This window comes from Helicoverpa armigera, chromosome 7 (assembly GCF_030705265.1).
Source record: "Helicoverpa armigera isolate CAAS_96S chromosome 7, ASM3070526v1, whole genome shotgun sequence".
NCBI lineage: Eukaryota > Metazoa > Arthropoda > Insecta > Lepidoptera > Noctuidae > Helicoverpa > Helicoverpa armigera.
In genome coordinates this window covers 3,236,115-3,259,602 of record NC_087126.1, presented here as the reverse complement: position 1 = coordinate 3,259,602, position 23,488 = coordinate 3,236,115, and the positions used below count along the sequence as shown (strand labels likewise).

Genomic DNA, 23,488 nt, shown 5'->3' with positions numbered 1-23,488 from the left:
AAAGAAGTAAAGTTTGTGACGTTGTGGAAATCTCTGGATCTAGTCAACCGAGTTGGAAAATGATTACGTAATTCTCACATAAAACAAAGGTCTGACAAAGTTGTCATTTGTACATTTTCTGCAGCAGCTGCGACAAATCAGGAGCCAGAAAGTCTGTCAAACAGTTTTACTTACCATGGATAACGCGGTGTCTAGTTCACTGGGTTGAAGAGATCAGATAGGCACTCCAAGTAAACATTGGTACTCAAAAAGATTCGGTTTGACTGGAAGCCAACACCCACACAATTGAGGAATAGCTGGGTGGATGATGACTGAGTCATCAGGCAAGCGCATAGTTTCACTACTTGTATTTCGGGGATTTTCTGTGCACTCACTCACTATGTTATGTTGGAAATCCACCGAAATGTTTGCATTAGTTCACGATCAGGTAAAGTATACGTCCGAGAGAGTTAGTCCAATTCGTGTGTTGGCACTTGAAGCCTGCAGTTCTTCCAAGATTTTCAAAATGTACGCTCGCAATTTGTCATTTCTTGGTGGAGCCAGCAGATCAGAAGAAACATAAGTGCTGTGTATACTGTGCGTCACTACTGCACAACGGTAAAATTTCGTCTTTATTAATAGCACAAACGTTCGCTCTCTTGCGGAGGACGTTTAAATACCATATTATGTGTCACACGTAGGTAAACAGGACAACAGTATATTATCATCGAACCGCTTTCAAAGATCTGATGAACGAACAGACCAGAACTGACTTGATCGCCTCGAGAAAATCAGAGCTCTATGAAGCGATCATTCGCTTTGGTTCCTACTGTTATTGTGGTTTCTGAAAATGTATTCAATTAACCAACGATGAATATAATTCTTAGCCGGCCGACTCTTTTGACTTCTCGAAAATCATAACGTTGGTTTTTGTGCAATGCACAAACGGAAATTCGATGTATTACACATTCGATATTCACACTTCTACAGAATTGTTATTAAAAGGTTTGACAACGGGCTATAGTAGCGTAGTTAAACTAACTGAAACAATTTTAGTGATCCTTCAATAAAGTTAGAGAAGCGGGTGTGCATGATGAACATTAAGAGTTGGTAAATACGTGATGAAGATGACCTAATTCATTACTATTCTAATTTGTTCATGTACCACAAAACTCAAGTTAAGGTGGAGAAAAGGATTACCAAGCTCCCAAAGGCCTGGGCATTTGCAACACGTTGCATGGCATCCTGGAAAGTTACGTAATTCTCAGCCATCAGTTTGAGCAGCGTGAGGGAGTGTCAGGCTTTGGCCCTAGTGGGCCTCACAGGGGTTTGCTGAATCTCCTTGAGGGGCGCGGGTCTCCCAGAAGCCGGAAGGTCGATGACCCACTCAAAACTAATCGCTCACGCCTACGGTGGCCGGGAGTCGTCTCTCGACATCCGGCTTTCGTGGTGTCTTACCGCAGTGGCTGGGATGAGAGTTGGGAATTTTCAGTCGCTCCGCCGCCTCATTCTTTGTCATCCCATTTCTTCTCGCTCCAGATCATGGTTTAAACCGGGGCCGGGTGCGATAGGTCGCACAGTCCGCACAGTGGTGACACCCGGGCGCCACCTCCATGAGATCAGAGTTGAGAATGTATGTTTGCAAAAACTAATAGAACATTTAGCGAAAACACGTTTGATAGTAATTCTGTCTTTGTAACTGAATAATATAAATGATATAAACGTAGCTATATAAAAGGTGTTTTTTTAGACTCAGTCCGTGGGTCTGACTGTGACTGTTCGTAATTGTAAACGGTGTATTTGTGATATAATTCTTAGCTCGATGATTTGTGATCCGAAGTTGAAAGCAAGTATGTCTCTGGCCTGCGACGCGTAGTTTGTACGTTTTCAGAACGAACGAACTCTTGTCTTCTGTTGACATCTTGTTGACGTATTGTGACAGGTAGTTATTCCCATTGATGTTAATTTTAGAAGTGACACAATGTTTTCGGTCGTATTTTGCCTACATTCTTCATTACTCAAAAAGTATATTAATAAGGACCTTCTATTTATATGTAAGTGAATTCAAAATAATCTAATATATTAAAACCAGGAACTTATTTTTAAGGATGTTTGAATATTAATTACAATGTTTTTTTTTTATAATAATAAAATCTTAGACTCGCAATGCACTTTCAGTGTGATGCATGTTTGTTATTGGATGAAATGAATGGATATTCATGTTTATGAGAGGTATTAGCTTATATTATGTCAGAACAACATATGTAGACTTTTTAAGAATGTGGGGAAGTTCATAATTTCTTCGGGACGTGGGTGCCGCTTCCCATGGGAACTACTGCCCGCACCGGGATAAAATATACCCTATGTTACTCGCAGATAATGTAGCTTTCTAATGGTGAAAGAATTATAAAAATGTCCCTGATGATGCGCTGATATTTCTTGTAGTGTTTTTATAGTAGCGAAATACACACGTTGTCATATAATTTTTTCTTGAAAGTAAGAACATACCATGACAAAGTGAAGTCTGTTTTCATTGATATTTTACCTACTACCAGTTTTATGGCACATCTGTTTCTGCATGATTTTCTTCATCTATAATTTTAAGATATCATTTCTTTAAATTCAGTTTTTTGCTCAAGTTACTTATAAAAGCGTTATTTTCTATGTAAAGATTGATAATAGGCCGATAAACTTACAAAGTTCAACATTCAAATATGTGTCATTATTGCACCCGCTGTTGCAGAAACGTTAACAGAAATTATCGTTCATTGCTCATCCCCCGTAGGTGATAGCGTGATAATATATATCCTATATGTTGAACCGGCTCCCAGGTAATATTCATGCAAAATTTGATTTAAGTCTATGCAGTACTTTTCGAGTTCAGTGAGACCAAACATACAGACAAACAGACATACAGACAAACAGACAAAAATTCTAAAAACTATATATTTGGGTTCAGAATCGATAATAGATCACCCCCCAAGTATTCTTTAAAAAAAATATTCAATGTACAGTTTTGACTTTCCTATCATTTTATTATATGTATAGATGTCTCGTCATTATAATTGAACGCGGCGCACTGCGAAACTAGATATCCAAATGGATACTTGTAACTCTTGTAAGTATACATTTTTGCTACTTTAAATTCCGACTAGTCACACTGCACAATATTCAACCTTAATTTCAATGCATCACGGTTTAATTTTCAATACCACTGCAGTTACGTTATGACGTTTATGATAAAATTCGTTATTCAAAAATGTGCTTTATTTAAATGCTCGTAAAGTTGGTGATTGTTTAAGTTGGAGTTGTATGTATTTTGTAGAGGATTCGTGCGTATTTTTTCATAGCACTTGACAGTGAATTAGCGATATGAAAGGCTTTTACGTTGGTAATGAAAGCATAAGTTGTATGAAGTGAAGGGTACAATATTATAGTGTTGGATGAGTTGTTACTACATAAATTAATATTATTTTATTTTGAATACGAACTTAAATTTTTGTAACTATGGGCTTTAAAATTTTTAGAAAAATCTTTTAAAATTAGCGATGTCAAAGAAATCAGTGATTATATTTATTTGGTAAGAGAAGTAAAAGCCCAGAAAATTTAAAAATATTTTACGAATAATAGCGACAATTTTTATACGTAACAAAATGTTGTTTTAAAATACTTTCGTCGACTTCTGAAAATCAAAGGAATAAGCATATATGCAAGTACAATGTCGAAACATTTTGAATTTAGAATATTTTGACACATCACAACACCATATTGGTAACATGAAGGTTTAATCCATTCCATTCTGACAATAACTGTCCAATAATATGGAATTTAAAAACGTATTATAAACATGAATTCCTTTTTTAAATATGATCTATGTATTGACGGATCTTAGATTCGTCTTTATGATGTTAATTCTCAGTACAATAAATAAGATTTTGGGAAACTACGTTTCTTAGAAGTTTAGTATGTAGGCGTAAACCCTTTTGATCGTCTGTTTGTTGACATTGTTATTGACATTTCCATAAAGAAAAAAGTGAAAATGTATCGTGTGGGCTTCCAGAAAAAGTCTACGCAATCGAACGGTAAACATTTTTGCTAGATTGCCTCAGGCAGAGTTAGCACATTGTGTCTTATATCTGCTGATGAATTTACTGACATTAATATTATTATTTTACTTTAGATTATCATGTTTGGAAATAAAATTTGCAAAACATTGACTTTTTGAACGACTCAAAAAAAATCCCAGGCCCAGAATCAGACTCAAACACCAATTGATCACGCGGATCTTTTGATACCTTTTACCTTCAGCGGTCTGGAACCCTAAGAAACCACATCATACAAAAAGTTCGCAAAACCTACTCGAAACTCTTTAAGAAAACGTCTAATATTTCAACATAAAGGTTTACTCATACAGTTGAAACAAAAAAGGTTATAATTTGTTACCCTTCAGGTTGCACAGTAAACTGTTATGAGAGATTGTGAAAGTGACGTGGACCCTGCCAGCGTATGATGAACAGCGCATTGGAGGTAATTGGAAATCATCATGGCCGCCTCCCCGTTCGAAGATGTGGTTGCGACTTTTAAAGGCGCGGTCAGTAGGACCAAATTTCTGAGTCATGGGTAAAAGGAATGGTTGAATTCAATGTAAATACTTTTGGTCGAAACACTGCAAAAGATGTAAGTGAAAAATAATTGGAGAAATCACTAGTGTATCCCTAAGCGTATATCATGTCGAGTAAAGCATCTACTAAATCATTGAAATAAGACAAATGATCCATTAGAAGAGTCCAACAAAAAAGTTTATTAAGACTAACTCTAATAAACTTAACATCAAAGCCTAATTCTATCCCTCATGAAAACGCTCATCATTTTAAACAATATTCCGATAACTTTCCAAGATCAACAGTTTTCAATAGACTCGAGTCAGTTTTCTTTGCAAACATCCTTTTACAAGCGTTACACTCAATGTGCTGGTAAAGAGTCCTTATTGGCATCTAAGCCGTCATTGTCTAGACTTCAGGGACAAACGTCTAGCTGGTCGTGGACTGATGGCTCTTCAAAATGTTCAACGGCTGTTACATTGGCTTCAAGTATCATATTGCTAATATTAAGAACGTTAATGGGTGGGATATCAAATGGTAAAATGAGTCTTCATTCACTTTGTTCATTAAGGATTGTTTCAATTTCTTTTATATCGTTAAGACGTTAGATAACTTAGCCTTCTCTGTCAAAGGTTTTTTTTTATTATTAACACTACACCTCTCATATCTGTACCTAAGCTTTCAATTTAATTTAGAGTTTAGCTCATATCAAGAATAGTGCAGCCTCATTTCGATAATTGATTTTTAGACTCCATTCCTAAGATAGATATATCATCCCAATTTACTAAATCAATCACGGGTTGTATTTATTTATTTGTCTCACTATTTCAATCCAGATCTACTATTATTTCAGATTAACAAAGGCCAATAATAAGGTGTTTGCTCTTTCTATCCTTTGTCTTGGCGCTAATTAAATTGCTATCGCTATCACAACATTCGCCCGTGACTTGTGATCTTAGCAAACAAGACAGGTACACGTATGTATTTTATATGTACATACTTACCTATATCAGATTTTTGCTTCGAACCTGATACTAAAACCTTAATATAGAAATATGATATTACTCATTTTTAGTACAATAAATTCCGCCGGTCCATCTCATTACGGGACCCATCCATAATAAAAACTGGCTTATTTGCAATTTTTACGGCAGAATCCATTGTTGGACCTACATAACGAGATATGGAGCCCTTTTGTGTGATAAAGGCAATGCTTCAGTTTTATAGTTCATAGTTCACATGGGCCCATATCGAAGTGCAGAGGGAGGCTAAGTATTAGATGATTTACAATGGTCATATAATCTGGATAATCGGCGGTTAGCACTTAAGGCTTTGCTTTTAAATGCTGCGTGGTGCTGTGTGGTAGGTTGTAGTTTGGTTTGTGTTTTAATAATTAAATTTTATTTTGGCTGAGAAGGAATGAATAAATATTAATTATGTATAATAACTTGAAATGGCACTAGAGACTTTAATACCAAAGTAGGGATAGGTTTGAAAATCCTTACGTTATTTAATCCATAATCAAATAGCAAATCTGTCACTTTGCTAAACTACTATATAAGGACAGGAAAATATCAAGACCTTTGTTACTTTTCGAGAAATATTGGTGTAAGTCAACGTCACTCAAAAATCAAAATTAGAAGTAGCTTATAGTCTACGAATAATAATAAGAGTGAAGCAGCACTCAGAATACGTATTTTTTGCATATAAGGAAAATAATAGATTCTTAGTTACCCTCTGCTCTGACCACTACTTACAGTCCAGCTACTACGCTTTCATTCAAGTCAGAGAATATTTATGCCCGTGCGACGTCATCTGAAAGGGGCCTGTTCGAATATTTTATGCCAGGGATTTCTTTTTTCACTTTTATTATGTCATCTCCTGATTAGTAGTCGTTAAGTTATAGGCTCAAAGTTGTTCAGCCTGTTGTAAATCATACGTTTATGATTTATTTCTTTGGTTTGTTTTTTTTTTCTTTGCATAAATGGCTTTCTGTTGGTGAGTGTCAATTTTCAATATATCGACGGCCATAACTGCAAAGCCCGATTTATATAGCCAGTCCGATTGTATATCTCCAAATTCAAATTTTGTTCGATTTTCCAACTTTGCTGCGTAACAGCCACAAGAATTCTCCTTAACAAGCTATCCCTAGTTCCATACACAATTGGTTATGTTCCTAACAGTCATTGTATTGTGACAGTGTGATTGTTAGAATCGCCCAGGGTCATTCGTAGCACGAACCGTCGTCTCACCACAATTGGAACCAGTCAACACTCCAGCTAAACCAATAGGCACAATAGGACGCCTGTAACCATCTTGCATCATAGGTACCACCTAGGAACCAGTAATAATGACTGCGTCCTACGTGGGCGAATCAACGTGAAGTGATCCAAAGCGAATCGAAGGATGTAAGCTGCACTATACCGTACCGCGCTACATCACAAAAGTCACTCGAAAAGAAATTGACTGTTTGTTGTTTTCGCGTCGCGTCGCTTCACGTTCGTATCCAGATCGCTCACATAGGACCTTAAGCCTTCTCTACTTTAGCCCGACTTGTGTATCTTCAATATTGGATTGCTGTATGTTATGACAGAGTCTGGCCCGCAGATTGGTAAGCACATATATAAGGTATATAACCTTGTAGTCAGAATATGTAAATATTGGGAAGCTTCTTACGGTTTTGATGTTGCGTCAGTTGCGGATTTGATGTGGTGAGGCGTTATGGGTAAATAAGTGTGGCTGGCATATTTTGCCTTGAAAGGGTTGGTAAATCTATACGTACTTATCTTTTAGGTATATATTTATACCCTTCTTCAAGCTGTTAAACACAATAAAATATGTGCAAACATGTCATGTTTGCACATATTTTTATAGGCATATTCTGTAATGAACAGCAAAGTTCGCATGTTATTTAATTCGCCATTGCTTAAGTCAATTCATCGTTTACCTAATTTCAGTTAACTGCCTTTAATATCACTTAAAATAATATCTGCCTAGATTACCAGATATTATTTTAGGCAGTATATTATACCGCAAATGTTCGCCACATTTACTATGATAACAGTTTGACAAACCACATCGGCATAATGTGGTTTCAAGCCGATCTTACACAAGCACTAAGACGGGCTGGTATTAAATTGATGCTCCTAGGAGTACCCGTAAACTGCAAACTTTTAGTCGGTCGATAGTTTGTTGTCGGACTCACCAATCAGTATGAATATGAATGGTAGTCCGCACATTACAAAGATCAAGTATTTAGCAGGTAGACCCAGTACGCTGTGGGATTGTTCGAAAGAGTTACCACGGCCCTGGTACATAAAAGGCCTAAGAAGGAACGTTATGGGTTTTAGTCAATAAGAGACTGAGACTCCTTCACGCGGCTATCCCACAGCGAGAGGGGTCATTTGATGATTTAACACTGTATGAAGATGAATGGTAGTACGCACATAACAAAGATGAGGCACATATTTAGCAGGTATCAGTCCTTCTTTAGATTGGAATCAAGATATTCCTTAAAAAACAATTGCCAACCGTCGGGTCAACTATCGGCCGACTGTTTAGTGTGTAGTTTGCTCGTACTCTTAAACTGATGCTCCTAACTGAGGAGAATGGAGTTCTATAGCACTTACTGGATGAGCTAACAACTTGGTCTACTCGGACAATGATATACCTAGACTCTATTGAGTACAAGTAGACGTACTTAGAAGCTTGTAGTTTGAAACGTATCGGATGTTATACGTGAAAGCTTCATGTCTTTTCTTGAGAGATTTTTTCTAATATTCACTGGTAGGTTCCTAGAAAGTTCCCGTTTTGCCTGAAATCAATAGAATTTTGTGCGATCATAACGTTGACATCTTCACATATCTCGCCTCCCATTAGTAGTGTATTTATGTACATACCTGTATAGAAGCTTAAATAAAAAAATGCAAAGAAAAATAAAATATTTAATTAAATTAAAAACTACCAATACTTTTGTTCACAATCGTCTGAAGTACTCTATTTAAATTAAACTTTTAAAGCACCCACAGCCATTACAAAATTTCTCTTTAACAACGAAACTAAATTAACAACTAATAAACCCATTAACCTACAAACACTTATCTTTTACAAACATAATTAGTTGAAAACTTTAATTATTGAAAGCGTCTGTCACACGCGATGAATTACTTCGAACTAAGTACTCATTAAAAGTTACCCCACTTCAATAAACACGCTGTTGACTCTTCATTTAAAACTTCAAAAGTGTTGGATATCTGTTTAATAGTAGGCCTTAATTAACTTATATTTTTATTCTAATATTCATGAACTCTACTTAAAATATTTAATCTTATTACGCAGTTTTTCCCTTATAACCTAGATTTAGATAAGTAACAGTCAAATGTCCAAAAAACAAATTTTCAAATACCTTATATTTACCTTTTTGTAATTATAATATTGCAAGTGCTAAAAAATCAAAAAGATAATGCCATTTTGAATACACAAACAGCAAACCAGAAAACCCTAAAATTACATTTCGTTCAACTTTAAACAATTAGCCGCATAAATAACAAGATATCAGTACCCTTAACATAAAGTAAACAGCACAAAAGGCACCCAAAATAATTAATATTTTCACGGTGTGATAATCAAGCTTTCAATACCTTCGTAATTAAAACAAAACATCAAAAAGGCGGTTTATTTACTGACGGTACGTTTCTAAATTACACACAGTTCCGTGTACAAAATTGGGTACAGCAAGCTAAAAAAATAATATCGAGATCTATTCACGAATTACCCAAATTAGTCATCGCTACGAGCGATCTCATTTCCCGAGGTCTCTTATTATAATGCTGTTAGCCACATTCTAGTTTGAATATAATAATTTGTATTAGCATTTAATTTTACGGGCCAATGATCGTTCTGTCGAATGTGATGGGTTCCCAAACGTTTGCCTTCAAAATTACTATCTTTTGTCTCACCGTTATTTTTTCGAAACAATTTTAAGTTTGGAGTATGCTCTTACCCTTTATTCTGTGTGACGTTGTATTTTTACAAAATTGCTTTTTAATTGAAAATGATATTGCTTAACGATGGTGAGAATTCGATCCAATAGGCCAGTTATTAAATTCTAGTTAGAAAGTTTGCAGTTATGATATTATTAAGTTTCTATTATTTACGTTATAAGAATAGCTTTTATTTGTTGTTTGTGAAAAGTCGTATACTTATTTTTGTGAGCAAAACATTGCTGACATCGAAACAAAAATCCTTTAAATAATAACATTCTCTTACACCTTACAGACGTAGAAAATAATTATGATAACAAATCGACCGTATTTTTAACCATTCTTCTATTTACAACCTGTACTACAAAGTTATTTATCAAAATAAAAATGTTGTGTTTAGCAAACATCCCGAAAAAAATCAAGTCTTATTCACACTGTCCTCAACAAACGGCAATTCATAAATCAACTGATTAAAATCTTCACGACATCCGACAATTACGTTTTTGTCTTGTGACTCGAATGCCATACCCTAATTATAAAAATTATCCCCGAGTAAATGATCCTCATTAGCATTATCATGCACACGCTGTGATTCATATCAATTCCGTGAAAATATCGCGTATTAATATAATAAGACCAAATTATTTTTGCTAAATACATCCTTCTACGTGATTACGGTAATCAAAACGCGCTTAGGCGATGATCATTCATGGAATCGACCTCCAATCGTTTTTGACCTGAACTTATTAAAATGTGACTAAGCAACTACATCGTCTACATACTCAGTTGACCGGATTGTTAAACGGTTATTACAGTTAATCGAGGGTGTATGCAACCATGGTCCATTATAAAAAGATACTTAATTCGTATCATAAAGAATTTAGATTCATAAAACGGTTGATGACATAATGGGATAGGTAATTTCGGGGCTCGGTGCAAACGCTCGATCGCATGTGAAGATCGGCGATGTTCGACTCATGAATAAATAATATGGAATCACAATTTAGGGTTGCCATTAAGCAATTATGCCGTTGTTACCATTATGATGTTTTCAAAATGCTTTTAATTTTTTATTAGATCAAATTATCGTGAATGCCAAGGTGTCCGCACGACGCCAAACGGTCGCCTATTAAATATCAATCAGGTAAGTTTTTCATTTTAAAATACTTAAGCACACTGAGTCAACAAATGTTAAAACGATCCAAGAAATTATTAAAGAATTATGTTTTTTTGGCTGATATTTACATTAATATTTTTATAGTATGAATGCAGCATCGAAAAAAAAAAATTCAACTTTATTTTTTACAAAACATTTTTTATTATCAATTTGACACCGAGTCTTTAATTTTCGTAAAACTCAAGATTATTCAAACAAATTACCTGTAATTGTGAGAAATCCAAAACAAAAGAAGGTAACAACATTAAAGTACCTAACTTAATCTTAAAACGTAAAATAATAAAGGATTTCGTCCCGAGACCCAAAATATTCTGTAATAAAAATAATTAAATGGAATTAACATATATTTTGGACGGTTCACGAAGGCCTTTGGTTAATGATAGTATTTTCGTTCCATATAGCTGGTGGATGTCTCAAAGATTTTTTCCTTTGAAGAAATGGGCATCGAAATAACTGCTTTCCGGCCAAATCGATGGACGTTTTGGACCATTTACTTGATCACAGTTTTTAACGTTCGATCGTTTAGTAAATCGCGTTGTAAGTGCCGGTTTCCTTGGTTCTATTAATATCGTTATTGTTTATTATTTTTGTATTCGTATTTCGTGGACAGCTTTGGGGATAATGATGGGTATTTTACGTTTATGTTTTAGTGAAATACCGGTACGGTTCGGGCGATTTGAACACAAGCTGTATGTACATACTTGTTTAATAGGAATGGGTATATGTTAACGTTCTAATGTAAGGTTCCTACTCATAATGAGTTGTTTCTGAATTAGCTACATAAGTGCGTAGTTTTGAATAGTACCTCTTCTCTATTATACCATCACAAGAGCCTAAGAAGTTGATCTGCTTATGTCATGCAACATTTCCGTGCAAACTTGATATTGTACTCGAGTGCATTTCTGTAGTCGCACGGATGATCCCTCGTTCTGTCGGAATTACATTCATTTATTAAAGTTATGTCAAAAGGCGTCTTAGTCTTAGCTATGGCTTCATACTTGCCAACATAAGGCATGGAACTAGAATATAATGCAGAGATACACACTTTAAAAAACACTCGTTGAGGTAAATATACGATCTCTCGATCTCTTACGATTATTAAAACATTGTTGGCAAATAAAAATAAAGTTGTCTTTCAAAACCTAACAATGAAACTGAATGACTAGTGACATGAATGACTATACGTTAGGGTGGAGCGAAAATGTATGGAGCAAAAAAAAAATCGTTTTTTCTCAACGGAATAGGGATGAAAAGTTGTCTTATAATATTCAGAACAAGTGTACAAAATTTGACTTACCAGTCGCAATATTTTGAGGTGCCCCAGAGGAGATGAAAATAAAAAATATAAAAAAATCCAATTTTTCTATTTATTGCAAAAATTAAACATTAAAAAAGCAAACTTAAATATCAAACTGTTTTTTCGTATTAAAAGTAGGTATTCGTTTACGCGAAAGCAGTCTCGCTCTAATGAAACCGTCTCTTTTATTATCTCCACAAACTGCATTTGATGCTTCTGTCACCAACTTGATGCAGCGCTCTACTGCTTGAGTGTGACATGGAAAATCAATAATCTGACACATGCTGAGACCGTTCTTGACCACATTTTTCAAGGTTTCAATAATGCCAACATCTTTCAAGACAGAAGAAGCTATAATAGCAGCGGCTCTATCCGAAACTCCAGTACGATCGCATGCAAGAGCTAATGAGGTTAAATTCAATCGTTTTTTTTTATTAGGTGGCGAAGCTTTATGTTTTACCTGTTCTGGGTTTTTATACTGAGGACTAGTAGATGGCACAAGCAAACTATCGCATGAGCTGCTGCTTTCTGTTACCAAATCATCAGTCAATGAACGAGAACAACAAGGTTTATCAAAATAGTTTACCTCTCTACTGCGATATAAAGCTTTTTCTTTTCTTTCTTGTTTTTTCTTATTTTTGCCGTTGTAGCCACATCGACACCGCCTATCATCATTTTTCTGGTCGTTCTTTGATCCAATAAAAAAACAACTTCCTCCTTGGGAATGCGACATTCTTTAGGACAGTTACAATCCGATATAACTTTGCATTTGCAGCTACAAATATCAAAGAAACTATGAGAGTCTGATATGAATTTATTATTTTTTTCTTGGTATTTAATGTCCGTTGGACGGCCTCGATATGGTTTCATTAAGCATCTGTATTTGTCATGATAAACGTGAATCAATTGTAGGATTCTTTTGAAACTTACAGTTGGCAGCGACGATTTTTGCCATATTTATAAAACTTCTTGAGCCAGCCTTTCAGATATTTCATGAACTGTTGGCTCTTTTGTTGTTATATCAGGCTTCAATTCATATTCAGTCGCTGTAAGTTGGTAACTGGGAAACAGTTAACTTTTCTGGCAAACCAGAGGCAGGACAGCTTGACATTTGTCGTGTTTTAACTTGCAACATATTTCTGTAATTAAGACAAAGAATACTTTTAATAGTACTACGGTTATAACCGAAACTGCATGTTTTGAATGTGAAAAATATTACTTACAATATATGTATTTGTTCCCAGCCGTCAGATTCGATGTGTCAAGTACCTAAGTGCACGACAAACAAGTGAGCTCGTGTACGCGCGCGAGTTGGCTAATGCCATTTCTTTGATGTGAGGGAGTGAAATAAAAAATACCCCTTCCCCGCACCCCGTTACCTACCGATCAGAACAAACACGTTTCAAGTTCAATCTTGTTTAGTTTACACTAATAAAGCATCGCTAAGAATATAATTCCGGGTTTATACAATGTTTGCGATTTTATGGAATTTGCGCAAATTTTCAAAACTTTACGATGATGGGGGCACCTCTAAACTTGACGTAAACAAACTGAGCTTTCTCGTATTTAGTAATGACCTAAAATAGCAACTTTATACAGGTATGCCGAAGCAAAAATTCAAAAAAAATAAAATCGCTCCACCCTACTATACGTGTTTATTTGTATCGAGAATATTGATAACAAGAAGAAACTTATTTGATTTTCACAGAATTTCTCAAAAGAATCCCCGCAGAATAGCAAATAAATACACCGAGCCTTCAGTTTAGTATCAAATAAATCTGTCACTTGTTCACAATTCACAGGAGACAACAAAAAAATATTGAATTCTGAATCTCCGCGATGAACTCGCAGAAATTTTCTTTTTTTATATTTCTATTCAGGACGATATTATTATACTGTATTGTTAAGTACAATATCGTCTAAACATGGTACTTTGTACGATAATGATGTCCATGGATCGTCGAATTCGTCCCCTCGTATGCCTAACCTTCACGTTGACCCATGCAGAAATTTTAACGACTACCTTTTCCTGTTTTTTTTTTCAACAAAGTGGTGACACGTGTCTCTAACGATGTAGGCATTTTCTTTACAATTTATGAAATTAAAATGTCTTTAGAACTTTTTGTAGTGTGTGGATTCCTCGGTAGTTTTGAAACAAAGAATGGTATGATTACGGCTCGTCAAAATAATATGAAGACGCTTAAGCGGTTTGAACATGATATTGAATACTTTAAAGCAATTTCCTGTTCAGTGATTGGCGAAGATTTTTATGATCCACCGTGAAAGTAATTTTGTTTTAATAAAATCTTTGCACCTGTTGATTATTGAAATACTCTTTACACAAGCTCATTGACTGACTCCGCAACCGAAATCGTAACCGAAAATCTTTCGGCAACTATAAAAAATACTAGTATGCAAAAAGATTAAAATGGGGCAAAAAGGGCCCATGTCAAATAGGCTCATTAATTACATTAAAGTAAATCCACAGCGCATCAATCATTACGCCTAAGAGGAGATCAAGTAACGCAACCGATGGGCCGGTCCTCGCGTAGGATAAAATTGTAATCCTTTTAAGTAATGAGTACGTACAGGGTACAGACTGACGAAATTTTAGACAGGTTTGAAGCAAAGAACTACCAAATATTTTGTCTAATTTGTAAGCTGTGCCCATTATTAACTATAACCCTATTTATTGCTATAAGTGGAAGAATTGCATTAATATATGTGTTCAGGCGTGGCCATTAAAATAACCATAACTTTTTTATGATGAAACCCAAGCCGTGTAAAGTATATTCACAATCCTAACCAGTCTTAAGTTACGTACGTGAGACTTCTGTTTGAATTAGTTATATAGGTAAGAAGTTAATAATGACACTGAATTTAATCATACAAGAAGGAAGAATCAATAACAAAGCACTGCAATCTATTTTATTCACCAAAAATATCTCCCAAAATTCAAATGAACGGCATAAACAAGCAAGACAAGTAAATTTGATATTACTAACACTAGTAACTCGATATATTTCGGCATCGTCGCCTATCTATGGCTTCTATAACAACCTTGCATTCCATTAATTCTTTCTTGTCCTACTTTCGTGACAAACGTACAAGATATTATGTTTATGCTATTTATTCTATTTGCTGTTTTCATTCTTTGTTCCACTTTCTTAGGTTAGCTTAACCCCGTTTTCTACTCTAGTTGTTTGCAAGCTTTATGATTTTCTTCTTTCATCATTTTGCTTGCTCTATAGTTTAAATATTTGCGTACCTTAGATTGCTTTAAATCCGATTTGTCTCTTTCATTTAAGTATTTTTTCAAAATTTTTATATGACTTCGATAATTTTTATCCAGATTTAAGATATTCACATTCTGGATCATGAATGTGAATATCTTAAATCTTCTTTCTAAATCAATGAAATGCCCAAATAAATTGATATCACCCATTACTCTATCTATAAAAAAGTCCGCAATGATTTCCAGCCACATCTATGGGATTAAGTCCTCTATATCTCGGGCCAAGGGTTTCGCTTATCATGATCTACATCATCGCCAATCTACATCATGATCCTTTATTATTAAGAGTGATGTGAAGACCGGTGTAGATTTGTCTGAGGTTTAGCCTTTAACGATAGATGGCCTGCAGGGAAGGCGAAGGGTGTCCAAACTGAATATTTACTCAGTACCTACTCGATCAATGTTGTCTGCATCTAACAGTTTGGGGTCTGGACGTCTTAATGTCGTTATTGCATGCATATATTGTGGGTACGCTACTATTTGAAACTATTTCGATAGTGAAATTCCCGAAACTATACAGCTACTAGAGCACATATTTATTTATGGTTTAATTTTAACAAGTCATGAGAGAACTATGGCAAATATTGTGACGAGAATCTAATAAAAATTGATTTGTCACTTACTAGCACTATAACTGTACTGAAGTAAAATTGAAGAGGTTTGTAACCAGCACTGGTTAAGAAATCACGACAAATCGTTGTTATGTTCTAAAATATGCTGTTATAGAGCATTTTACAACAACCTACGTAAAAATTGTAAACGCTAAAAAAACCACTATGTAGACTAGACTTCTATAGAGAATATGTATACTGAACTACAAAACAGTTTCATAAAGTCTTTACCTATCTTAATGTCTCGATTCTCGAGCAAACTCGAACTGTTTGAAGTCAATCGATGCATAAACAATGTTCTCGATTGCTAACACTTCCTACTCGATCCAGATTGTCTGTATCGAGTACTAAACCGCTAAGGTCTTTACACATTTCTTTATGAGCTTACCGTGGTAGAATCTTACGGTCATTTAAAGTGACAATTTATGTGACACTGTCCAACACTATATTAGATTCTACTAAGGCTTCGGTTAAAATACAAGAAGCAAGCTAACGAGAGCGTATAGAAATGACTTAAATAAAACTTTATGAGGTCGATCGGAAAATCAGTAGTGTTACTTGTAATCTTTTGAATTTATAGGCTTTGTACTTTGTGCTTGTAGGAGGAATAAATAATATTGTATGAAAAGGACAAAGAAGTAAGTGTGGTACGATTTGATAAGCCTGTGGGAAGCACAATAATAATGTATTTAGCTCTGGAAGAATGCAGCCTTTGATATTACAAAATTTCCTCATGAATATTTCCTCTTTGCTTTAAATGTGTAGATAAAAGAACTTTATTAGGAAGTTAGGTCAGTTCTGTTTTGTTTCAATATTTATAATCATCAGATATTAACCAATAATCCTGACAACCTAACTTTTAACATCAGAGAATGCAGAGTAGAAGAAACTTTGAACTTTATATAAAAATACAAAACTATATTCATTTTAATTAAGTATAACTTAAATTTCACATTAAGACAGCAGAGGCCACGTTCCGTTGCAAATACAAACACTCTAGAGGCCAAGAAACAAATGTGCCTCTCAGACAAAACAAATTAAGACAATTTCAAATTAACAGAGACTGCAAAGTCTGAAATATGTGAGCGGAGAATTGTAGCCGCACAACGTTCCCGTATTGCGAGAAACTCGCGACCTAACTGCCGTGAGGACAGGTACTATTATTGCACAGTGCACTCACATCTTCATTCTAAACTCAACAGAATAGAAAAGGCCTTAATAAGAAGAGTACGTATAATCCAGTGCATCAATTTCGTAGTGCAACAAATGTTATACTGTGTCATATAGTGACGTAGTAGTTACACGCGCACACGGATGGCTCTCGAAAGCTGAAGAACCCCTTTTGCTTGGGCTGAGGCCCCTCAGGCCCCTCGCTAGCGGAGCGGGGTCCCTAATGAGTCGCCAGAGCACTAGAGTTGTAGGTCGTCTCGTGTTAAAACTTAGTCCCCCTGCGCTCCACGGTTACTTCGAGCGGAAAGCGCGGCTGGATTTTTCTTTCTTTGTTTTTCAGCCAGCATTATACGGAGTAGGATTATTTATTAAAATGGAAACGATGATATCTGCTTACTTATTAGGGATTCTGAATTCCGGCGAATATTGTTTCTCGGAATGAGTTTTTGTGATATTTGATAGCTGACCTTTGTTAGGAAGCTTTATATTTTCCATTATACAAATGTTACATTTTAATTTTTTATCCGGTCATAATACGGTACAATCTGCTTTTGTTTCTGCTGAAAACATATTCCATATCTTGCAAATTATTTATCATACAAAGTTTTAGCTTGCTCTCCATTAATACCTTTGCCACATAAAACAAAAAATAATCCGCGCCGTAAAATTAAGACCAGAAACAAATGAGGCTCAATCCGCAGAAAGGCTCCAACTGTAATAAGAGTACTAAATAAGTAACACGAATAACTTACTGAGGCCATGAGCGGCCTCATTAGGCCCTTTATTTTGACCCTACGTGGGAGGGCGGAGACAGAGGGGCCCGGCTTTTATTTATTCGCAGATTTATTACACCGATTTGCGTTTGTTTTTTAATATGTTCGCGTCGTTCCTTACCCGTAACTTGTCTTATGCAGATAAAATATATGTAAAACTTTTCTATACGACTTTATTAAGTCGATGCGGTATTTTCTCTAACATATCTCTGGGATAGCATCATTATTTTATACATTATGTATTTATCATTCCCATATTTATGACATTAAATTCTAATTCATATTCCTAAATAAATAACGAACTTATCACGTTGGGAGTCCAGAAATATTAACTGTCGGCTCTCACCGTCCATCCGAACTTCAATAATAATAACATTATGAATAACCTAATTTGGTTTGGAATTCACGAATACCCTAAAAGTTCAATAAACTATACAAATCGAAATTACAAATACCGATGTACAATCAAATAGAACATCTTCACGACAATATTCATTTTAAGTTATTTATATTCATATCGGCTTTCATTATACATTCATTAGATCGACAATGCACGTAGGTGTCGATAGATTTGATACAGATCAATGCGGGGGCGAAATAACTTCATTGTTGCTCCGGATAACGGGTAATTGAACTTTGTGCAAGTGTACCGGTGTTTAGACTTTTTAATGTGATTTGTTGCATAATGTTGTTCTATTGTTTCTTCCGTGTTCTTTAACCTCAACTTACAAAATATGATTATGGACTTGTTATTATGCTAAAATATTTCAAACATTTGAAATGTCTTCATCAATTTCATAATCACATCAGCACCCCATTGGCCACACAGCACCACATATGAACAAGGCGATAACACTCTCATCACAGTCACCAATCGGGCGCGACCATCAAAAGAGTCGTATTCAAAAGTCGTTAAATTCAACCGTGTCCACACATCCTCCCGTACCTAATTGAGACATTTTACACGAAAGGATGTGATTATGACTGAACATAAAAGTCCGCATTATTTCGGTGTGTGTCGAACCCAAAAGCGGAACTTTAAAAATAGAGATTTGAGGGTTACAAATTTCGCGGTTGGTTGTGCGCGAGCACGATCCAATAATGATGCTCAGTGTTATGTGGTACCCGCATTGTTTGCACGCTATTCGTGAAACAATCGTCGCAAATGAGCTTCATATGTGATCGATATAATAAAAGTTCATGCGGCGATACCAAAAGACCTCAACAATGTTAAGAACTTACTTATAAAATTGCTTTTTTATCGCCTCGTAGTGCCATAAAATCTATTGTTAACCGATACGAATAACTCGTGTCTTCTTAATGACCAAAACGACAATGATGTACGCAACCGAACAGCCTAATTCCTTTCCCTATAGTTTCCATTAGTAAACCCTTTCGAAGACAATGTATGTACGTCGAGTAGCCTCAATGACACCAAATAGGTAGCAGTTACGAGAACAAATGGTAGGAGATCGTAATCTCTTCGTGATTGATTCTGTTGTCTGTGAGGGACGTTTTGGAAGTAATTTTGTGAACAATCAGATCATTCTATTTTTGTAAATATACCGTTTGGTATGAGTTCATGTTTGTTTATTTTGACGTGAAGGTTTTGAATTGGGACATTATTAAACATTATGTATTATTTTCAATTAGATAAAATACAATTAAAATACCAATATCTATTTTAACTACTCGTGTAAATAATAAATAGGTATTGAAACTACATTTTACTGAAGCAGTACACTGAATTAATAGAACAAATTATACCCAGTATAGTTAGTAGGCTCATATAAGATTCCAAAAGTGGAATAATTATACCACATAATTTTAATTTACGCCTTTATTAATAGCGAAAATTATACGTGTAAAATAAAACCAAAGTTAATCTTTAATATAATACGAGTAGATCCAAAACATAATTTATATTCGGAGCTGTGAATCTTTTATCTTCCACTTAAATTTAATCTGGAGAATGTCACAGTGGAACGCCTTGAAGACATTCTCTAAATGATCAAACGGTATGATATGACACCGCTAAGGTATAACTTCGGCCTAATTCACACCGGGGTGAGCGACTTGCCTTTGAAACACGAGACCCTGTTTGAAACCAAGTTTAATGAGAAACTATCTGTGAAACGGGAGTCGGACCAGCTTTTTTATTTTTAATTAAACGTTTATTGCCAGCCCGGAGCTCATCCTCTTGACGTATGCTGGTGTAATTGCGGCTTTCATTAGTGGCAGTTTGCAACTCATATTCGCACGTTTTCGAGTAGAAATTCTGTTAAAATTTTCAACTTGCTTTTGCTTATTTCCGTGAAACACGCTTGTTTAGAGTAGAGGTCCCGCTAAACGGATATGTTGAGAATGCTTTACGTTATATTACAAACACGGGAGTTAAGAGTTAATAACAAAAGCGGTTTAAAATGACATACAATTTTGCTGAATTAAATATAACTGTGTTAAAAAGAGGCTCTTTTTTTAAACCTCACAACAAGCGATATAACGCTGAATAAAATTATATCACTGATAGACTAACTAGAAACATAATAAAACCTTAAACTTTGACATAAAAACATTAAAAACCATATCAAACTAAATCCACACATCATGTCATGGTCCATTACAAATAAACATCCCCTTTAAACAGTAAAACACCAAAATAATTTACTCAAGTCCGTAATCCAATTAATCGTAAAGCCGCGTGTCCATACGACTGAAATCCACAAATGAATACGCAGCGAGCGGCCAGCAATTTTCACCTGTACTCGAAAAAAGTAAAACCACAGAACGAGTACCCTACAGGACAATATCGGGCTCGGGAACTGAAGAGCCTTGATTGGACAGTTCCACTCATACAAATGTACAGCCGCTCTGTCTTTTTTCAACGAACATTGTTAGCGCATTAACTAGTTAATGGAGGGGTTATTTTTAGTTTTATTTTTGGGCACGCTTCTGGGGTTACTTTTTTTTGCTGTTACACCGGAGCGTAACTTGGATTTGTTGTGTTTGTTAGAGGTGCATTTTGTATGGTTTTGTACCGAAAAAATTTACAAATTTAATTTTTATAGAGGTCTCAAAATATGATTGATTGCTGTCTTATATTGGCGGACTACAACCAATTACGTAGAAACTTGCAACATCTTTAAAGTTACACGCCAAAACATCCTTACATTCAAATTCATTCCAATATTCCGATGCATTATTTTTTGTCGATTCTCCTAAGTGCCTAATTCAATATCATACCAATCTGGAACTCATCAAGGCGGTGCCGGTGTGACGGTCACCCTAATTCAGGGGACGAGGATGTTTTTGCACCCATTTGGTAGCATATTGGTGAAGCACGCGCTTGCCACGTGCGCCTATATGTCTGGGCCTTTATCTCAACTTGAAATGCGCGTTCACGGCTCAACGCCATCCTGATGAGTTTCATATTGGATTACTAAGATCAACGCAACAAACTTAGTTTTGCAGTTCAAGAACTACGCCAGAATTAACTATAATCCATTTCTGTAATCATCTTATTTACTCTGAGGCTTTTGACAACATCGATCTATGTTTTTACGGCTACGTAGGCAATACATTAACAGCTTTTCATTAAATAATGTGCTGAAAAAGTTTACAGGCTACTTATGTAAGATAAAGTTTAAAAGTTTAAATCATATAAGTGTTTGTTGTGTATTCTACATCATGTTTAGCAAATACTTAGTGAGAGTTCCTCAAGGAGCTATATTGTTGCCACTGCGAAAATTAATGCACAAATATTGTTATGGATTGAAGGGAAGTGAGGATTACTTGTATTGGAAGTTCAAAACATGCAGCGATGGTACTGGCAAAATTAAATTTGTAAAACTAGGGGAAGCTCCCTCTGTCAGCGCTTAGATTTTTGTTTATCAGCACTTTAAGGATTTGTAATGTCAACGTAAGAGCATTTCGACGAATGTAATTACTCGGATAAGGATTAAGTGAGATCGATTGAAAAGTGCTGAGTAAGTGGAAATTTCGATATTTCTCAAAATCGATATTTACTTTTAATATTAAACAAACCTGGATATACCTATCAAAAACATAACACCTGACAAGGATTGTATAAAAAATGAATTAAAATCCAATCGCTGTTAAATGTAACAAAAAATCTTAATATGTTTTTTTTGTGTTACTACTATAACGTTCTCGCACATGATAGGTAAGAAATTAATAACGTCTGTTTATTGATTGTGATTTTTTAGACACTCGATATTTTTGAAAACTATTTGTTTATTATTCATAACAATTGCTGATAAGTAATGAAATGTTTAAATAAATAACTGGTGGTGAACAAAAAATGCAGTTGATCTATAACAGTCCGATTTCTACAGCTCGAATATGAGTTACAATGTAGAACTGTCAGGGGTGAGAGGTGAAACACATGCCATTTCTTCCAAAAAAATAACATACGGTGAGAAAAACACGCACGCCATATTTCATAATCGGATTAGCGACATTATGGTACTTCCCCTGGATTATTAAAGCGTTTACTTTTTTCTACATTTTAGGAAACGGTTCGACTTAATTCTAATTCTAATAATAGGAGGTTTATAAGCAAAAACGTTTAAACGCTTGTCTACCAAAACCGACCCACAAATTAGATAGTTTGTCGTAGGCGTGGGTCTGCGACTTATTAGCATAAATTCAAAATGACGACCAATTCCCCTGAATTGTTTTCCCGAATAGATAGTTAAGTATAATTTACATAAAACTCTTTCACATTTGATTTGGACAAGATTAAAAACTCACTTAATAGCTTTGTCGGCCATTAATGTGTGATAGCTAACAAATAGCTCTATTACTCATTGTGAAATATGAATTAGAACAATAAAACTTTGATTTAGAGTATGACAATACAAAATTGGATGGGCAACGTATCTATATAGAAAGAGTTATGGCATTCAAATGATCGTAAATTAATTTATCTTATGCGGTTCATTGGATAGCTTAATGGTTTTGATAATCTTATATGCTTCTTTTTGTATATATTATTTTTAATATACCTGCACTTTTTTAAACTTTTTTAATAACACTTTTACAGGATCAACATCCGTAACTTCTGTTGCATATAAATGTTTTTAAAAGAGAAGCCGACTGTATAACTGTTCCATGATTCACTTTAACCTGTAAACGGATAAGTAAAAATAAAATATTTTAAGCGAATATAAAATAATACATTTTGTGGAGGACAGCTTTTACCAGATGGCTAAATATGAGTACACTATCAATTTTAAAATTGAACAGAACTTTTAAACTATTAAGTTCTGTTTTGATTCTGTATATGAATAAAAATATTATTTTTCTTGGCGTTTCGTGCTCATTACATATACTGTATCTTTTATCGTGTTTTACGCGATTATTATTTTGCCTAGTTTTTTTATTGTGCATCCTGTAATTTCCTATATTTTTTAGGTCTACCTATTTTTTATTAAAAGAGATTAGTGAAAAGGCCCCAACATAGTTTGGTAAAAAGGCTCGGAGGATGAGATTAGTGAAAAGGTTCCATAAGGATCCAAATTGTTCCTTTGGCACTTCCAAGGTTCCTATCATCTCTTCATAGCCACGTCACGAAGCAGCAA

General features: G+C 35.1%; 1 protein-coding gene and 1 long non-coding RNA gene across 2 annotated transcripts in view; both read right to left on the bottom strand.

Moving 5' to 3' along the window:
- Positions 1-23,488, bottom strand: part of LOC110378459 (5'-3' exonuclease PLD3) — a 570,622-nt gene that overhangs the window by 303,037 nt on the left and 244,097 nt on the right. The gene's annotated exons all lie outside the window — the stretch shown is intronic.
- Positions 11,925-13,689, bottom strand: LOC135117099 (uncharacterized). The gene is made up of 3 exons (XR_010276647.1): positions 13,260-13,689; positions 12,967-13,175; positions 11,925-12,811 (listed from the first exon to the last, which is right to left on the bottom strand). It is a non-coding gene; the product is annotated as an uncharacterized LOC135117099 (long non-coding RNA).